Source organism: Tiliqua scincoides, chromosome 1, assembly GCF_035046505.1.
Source record: "Tiliqua scincoides isolate rTilSci1 chromosome 1, rTilSci1.hap2, whole genome shotgun sequence".
Lineage (NCBI taxonomy): Eukaryota > Metazoa > Chordata > Lepidosauria > Squamata > Scincidae > Tiliqua > Tiliqua scincoides.
This window is the reverse complement of record NC_089821.1, coordinates 198,796,757-198,803,321: the sequence shown is the minus strand read 5'-3', so window position 1 is coordinate 198,803,321 and position 6,565 is coordinate 198,796,757. Positions and strand designations below refer to the sequence as shown.

Here is a 6,565-nt window from a genome sequence, read left to right as displayed (position 1 = left end):
CACATACCTCGCAGCCAGAGAATCACGTTGCGACACTGCAATGATCCTGCAACTGCAGCTTGGAGAACAAGATGAAAAGTGTTCTCCGTTCATTCATACACTCTTGTCTTCCACTTTCTCACTCATATTTACTGAGGTGAACTGATTGTTTTGCACTTGATGGAATTGCTGTCTCAGAGCAAGAGAAAACCAGTAAGTATGGATGACTGCCAGCTTCAGTACCTTATCTCTTCAACCTTTGGTTGAGGCCTTTCATTGTACCATCTCACATTGACTTTTTGTCTGGCCTTATCATATTGGTCCTCTGGAGATTGGGGTCTTCTGGAGTGGAAACTTCTTAACGTGAAAAACTTCCACTGATAGTTTTTCACGTTAAGCGGCTCCTCCCCTTTGGAGCCATGTGGTTGGGGGGGGGGAAACAGAGGTGATCAGAAATACATTTTATTCCTGAGACAGGAGATGGAAAAAGCAACTGTCCTTATCAGAATTAAGAATTTTAAGGAAGAAAAAAGAGGAAACGTCCAGAGAGCACGTTGTCTGAAGAAGAGGAAGAATTTTTGAATTAAATCCAAAAAGAACAGAATGAAGAAAAAGAAAGAAGAAAAGAGAGGGGTTAAGAAATTTAAGAGAGTTAAGAAGAAAAAGAAGAAGTGGAAGGAGCAGTGGGAGGAGCAAGAAGGAAAACACTAATAAGACAGAGAACAAAGGAAATACTAAGACAGAAAGTGAAAATGGCTGAACAAGTAGAATTTTTTTTCCTTTTGTAGATATTAATGAACCAAATTCTTTTTAGAAATGAAGAGTATTCTATCAATTATATTAAATCAAAGTAGATGCAAATGAAAACTTGGAACACAAATATTGCAAAAATTAAAGTGGTATTAAGATAACTAAAAAGGTTATTCTTTAAAAGAGAAACTATATAAAATAATTTATAGATGTTATTTAATTCTAGAGAAAATAGTAAAAATGTACCCTGGGTCATCAAACAAATGTTGGATAAGTAAAGAATTGAGGGAAATATCTTATTAGTTGTGGTGAATATGCGAAAAAACAAAGAAATATTGGAAAATGATATATAAACTGTTACAAGAGATATTGAAGTGTGTATTACCATTTGAACTGGAAACATTCCTCTTAAATGCGACATCAGAAACTAAGAATCAGATAAGAAATATTTTATTCTAAATATTAGTTTAGTGATAAGAAGAGCATATAAGTAAAAATTTGAAGCCTTTTTATGATTGGATAGATAATTTTAGATAAAAAATATTGATTGTTTAGTTAAATTATTAATCAGTAGATTAACAAATATGATAATTTTTGTATTGATGAATAATTTCGTTTTTAGACATCATTTTGTTTTTTGGACTAATGTATGTTGTAATCGATGGCCAATACCCTCATGTGTAACCTGTGTAGTCCCAGCCCTAAGTCTAACCGATTTTCCTTACATGTATCTGTAATAAATAAATAAACGCTGTTTAAAAAAAACAAAAAAACAGAAATACATTTTATTCCTGCAGCTTATTTATGTGGCCAGAAACCCAAAGGATGTCTTGGTCTCCTATTATCATTATTCTAAATTTTCAACGAGATTAGAATAGAAGATTTTGATTTTTTCATGGAGAGATTTTTAAATGGTAAATGAAAGAATTATTGGCTAATGAATTATGAAGCACTTTTGTTCCTCTGCTTTTTTTCTCCTTTAAGAATGAAATCTAGGTGCTAGGAGTGTTGTCCAGTGGCTTCCCAAACCCCCTGGAGGTCCTGCATATTAAGTTAAAAAAAACCTCTGTCCCTGGCAGCGGTGCAATCCTGGGGATTACGGCTTTTTCCCACTCCCGCAAAATCTTAGTGCTTCTCAGACTTCTGAGAAGATGTTTGGAAACCATGGCGCTAGACTGACATATCACTCAGTACATATTTTGTTATGCATGTACTGCTAGAAAGACCGGGTTCAATTTTCATTGATTACCTTTTCCTGAGCAGCCTTTCTTTCACTTGTCAGTAGTCTAAATCAGTGTTCTTCAACCCATTTGTCACAACTCGCTGGGAGTTGTGACACCTCATATAGGGGAGGTGTCATGGGGTCTGGGTTGGAAGAGTACATGTGCTTCCTGAAGGCTACTCTGAGGACCTCCTGGTAGGCAGACACTCAATGCGGTGATAATACGAAGTGAAATGGGTTAAGTCTTATCCGTTTCACTTCGTATCTCATTCTATCTTCTGGCAACTCAGCAAGAGGGTAGTTGCACTGGCTTCAGTTCTGCTAACAAGCATATATTATACCAACGAATGACTTCCCACTATTGGAGATGGGATCATGCTGTCGCTGGGCCAAGGTCGCATCACCTCACCGATTGGCACCCTGCCAGGAGTCCTCAAACTAGCCTTCAGGAAAGTCAGGTACTCTTCCCAACCAGCCCCTGCCCGCTCCTGGTCGCTTCAGCACATATAATGGAAACTGTACTGTGTGAGACTGTGTCACCAGTCTCGTACTTTTTTATTTTGGGATTGTTGCATGAATAAGGTTGAAGACCACTAGTCTAAATCATGAGGCTGGATAACATGTTCAGTTGTATTAAGTGGGCTCATCAGTCTAGCAAGAGTTGTCTGAAATCATGGCAGTTAGTTTCTTTCAGTTTGTCACCAAAACGTGGCATTCGAATCATTCATTGTCTTCAAAGCACAGCACATGCATTGTCTCCAAAGTCCTCAGAGGTCCTTCAGAATATCTTGGAAAGTAGATCAGTATTTTTATCCCCATATTGCAGATGCTGGTGGTTAGATATGGGGAGCTCAGGCATCCGAACGGGTTCATAGCTGAGAGAAAGTTGAACTTTCTAACATCACAGCCTGTAACTCCATCTGTTTGCCTTTAGATGTGCATAACGTTTATACCAAAATAACTTATTTCCCGGCAGTGCTACCTGGTTCATGGATAGATCACGTCGAAGACTGGTATGCTCACAGGGATGACTTTAATATCCTCTTCCTTACATATGAAGAAATGAAGAAGGTAAGACATGGCACAACTATTTATCGCCCAATAGTCTCTGTGTGTTTGGAATGCATGTTCTGGTGATGCGTAGCCATTTATGGCCATTACAGACAGTGACATCCCATAAAGTGCAGCTTGGCTGTTACCACAATAGGTATGCAGCTGTACCTGGGTGATGGCAGCCACTGAGGGAACCCCAGCATCAGTATGTTGATGGGTGGACAGTGGATGGGAGGAACGGGGAAGGTACTAGAAGGAACAGGGCGAGACTGGGGCGGAAGTGTGTGTGTCAAGGCAGGAAGTGGGCAGCGCTGACTGTAGTGTTGCCACCAATTTCTTATTCCTCTTCCTGTCCTCGATCTCCCTACCCAGGTCCACTCAATCCTACATACACCAGCACCACCCAGGTCCTACATGCACCAGCAAAGTATCTTGTGCAGGTGTGAGTAGACCCATCAGCAGAGGATTACCCTGGGGCAAGGGCAAAATGTTCCCTTACATGGAGGAGGCCCTTGACACCTGAAACTCCTCCATAGGATGTAGCGAGCACCCTAGTGGCGTGGCTGCATTAGCACTGGGGAAGTTTGGAGGATGGGGCTCCCGTCGTCTTATTAAGTAACACACAAGAATCACCCCCCTTTTTGCCTTTAGTCAAGCATTCTCCACAGCCTGAAGGCTTTGGATTCTGGAATATAGAAGCAGATTGAAAAGGAAAGGAAGGAACCCAGATGCATGCAATTTAGTGCCTCCCCCACCTCTTCTGCAGTTCCAAACAAAGCAGTACCAAATGGAGAATGTACCATACAGAACTGACATTAAAGAAGTGAGCAAGTTCAGTGTCTCTGAAATATGGGTCATCATTTTCTTGTTCTGTGATATTAGGTTATTAGGCAGTTATGGTACCCTGTTGTAGATGACTTCCTAGGAAAAATTTGTCCAATTTCAGGATCTGCGAGGCTCTGTATTGACAATATGCAATTTCTTGGGAAAGAGGCTAACTGAAAAGGTATTGTTTGAGGTTGTGGACAAGGCTACATTTGATAAAATGAGACAGGATCACAGAAGCAACTATGAGAACCTTCCTGATGATGTAGATATGATAGAAGGCATAGTTATGCTATAGTATGCTCACCTGAAACGTATGTTTCTGATCTGTCTGTAAGTTAGAGTAAAGAGATAAAAAATGGTTTCGGTTTAAAAATCAAGTGGTTGGCTGAACTTGGCCGCTTGCCACAGATGTTCTCTGCAGAACAATGTCGATACATTTGCATCAATAGGCCTTTGTTTTCCAAAGAAGAGTGGGGGAAAAATGTTTGTGCTTTTAAAATCGATTTGAAGGCTTTTTAAGAGCAACAGGCTGCACACAAATGCTGAAAACAGTATTATAGCAAATATTTACACCAGATCTCATAGAAAATATTAGCCAGCTTAGTTTTCCTTATTCTTCATTTTAAAACCAGTTTTGGTGCCTAAACGAGTGTAACTAACACTATCTTAAATACGTTTTAGTGGTCTAACTGCATGAAAGGGTTTAAGAAAACATATCAAAGCTATTTCCAGTTAACATCAAAGGTCAGGTTCCCAGAGAAAGGCATAAGGCTGCAATTTTTTTAGCTGAGCCCGCAAACCCCATGGCAAGTAAGTTGCATTTCAAGGATTCTTTTGGATACATGAAGATGAAGTCATGAGATGGTTATGAGATGAGGTCAGTTCTGAGCAAAATTGAAAGTGCAGTACCACCTACTGACCACTCAAAATCTGTGAATTGTATATGTTGAATGTAATCTGAACAACTGGTGATTTGTAACCCCACCAATCAAATGTCTACTATCCTGACCCAATGACGTGTCTCAAGGAGAGAACCCACATTGTAATAAAAGTGAGCTGGAGAGGGCGCTCTGGGCTTCTCTTCTTCTCACTTCTGACTCTCACATTCACTCTCAATACTTGGAAAGAATCACTTGAGACGCTGTGTGATGGAACACAACCTTTTGCTGAATTCTGACTCTCACATTCACTCTTAATGCTTGGAAAGAATCCCTTGAGACGCTGTTTGATGGGAATACAATAAACGCTTGGAATTGATCACCACTCTTGCCTACTAAGTTTGCTTTTGAACCTTGGAATATCCTGCAACATCTGGGAACACCTTGCAACAGATATAAGCCAAGGGCGTTTTCTTTGCAAAGGTGAGTGAATGGAGGTTAATATTTGAGGTAGTGCTCAGTCGTTGCAGAACCACTACTAATCCCAACATGATAAAATCTTATGATGAAAATCAACTTATAAACATTGCAATGACTGTGGGACTTCTCTGTTAAATACAAGGCTGCATATGGGGAATATGGTGGTAGCTTACAGAGAATTGGCCAATTCTTGCTTCATTTGGCTCAGCTTCTGATTTGCCTGCTTTGTCCTTCTGTTCTCGTGCAGTACCCAGATAGCTGTGGTCCATGCAAGAACAGGCATGAACAGGAATAGCACTAGATTAGTAGGTCAGCCCTATGAATTGTCTGGTGCTCCAGCCACTGGGGACAGGAACAGAGGATAAATTGTTAACATTTAGCTGTTAGCAGCCTGTTCTATTCTTCCGCTTTCTGTTCCTTTGGAGCTGGAGAATTGTAAAGACTCCTTGGAAAGTGGTAGGGGCAGGAGTGTCGCAAGAATCTGTGGAGTCACATGCTACATCTTCTCTAGCAGTTGGGAAGGTATGAAGACACTGAAGAAGAGGTGGTGCATGCTCTGTAATTACATTAATCTCACCCATGTTAGTATATATACTTTCCCTTCAAAGGCAAGGAGACACACCTCTTCAGGCACCCTGGGAAATTTGGACGTGCCTGGATTGTACAAAACTAAATCCAGACACTGCTATTTTTTGGTTCTTTTCATGGCATGAATGCAAGTACCCATGTTGCACCTCAGGCCTAGTCAGCTTCATCGATAATCAAGCAACAGAATTTCCCCCGTCTTAGCCATCAGTTTGGAAATGTTTCCAAATATTGCTTTTATTTAAGGACATTTGGCACTGTTAGCTTTCCTCTGCCCTTCAAGTACAGAAGTTCTAGATATCCATGTGAACACAGCTATTCTCTCTCCTTCTCTGCTTCTGGGCCAGGTACTGTTGGAGACTGGAAAAACACAATGACTGTAGCCCAGAGTGAACGGTTTGACAGCGTTTTCAAGGAGAGCATGGAGAAGCTGCACTTCAAGTTCTGCTGGGATATCAATGATGAATTATGAGCCTGCCCTCTGCTGGAAAGAGGAACATTTATATATGCAGTGTGTACATGTCAGCCATATTGTTCAAAATAAAGATGACCGAATTCCTAGCTAGAACTGTGTGACACCAAATTCTGAATCATGGAGAATTATTTTCTAAATGTTGTGCTATCATGTGAGGTACCTTGTTCTTTGTCTAGAGAAATCAGGGCAGCATCCAAGGGATGCTAAACCACTTGCATCTTCTCCTCACAGTTTGCACACTGTTGCTACTGCTGTTTATTTTGATTGGTGAATGACCAGCCATACTCGAGACAGATACTTCTTCAGTAGATGTTT

At 40.6% G+C, this 6,565-nt stretch overlaps 1 pseudogene; it reads left to right on the top strand.

Moving 5' to 3' along the window:
* Positions 1–159: 159 nt before the first annotated feature.
* Positions 160–6,333, top strand: LOC136646845 (amine sulfotransferase-like; annotated as a pseudogene).
* The last annotated feature ends 232 nt before the right edge of the window (positions 6,334–6,565 follow it).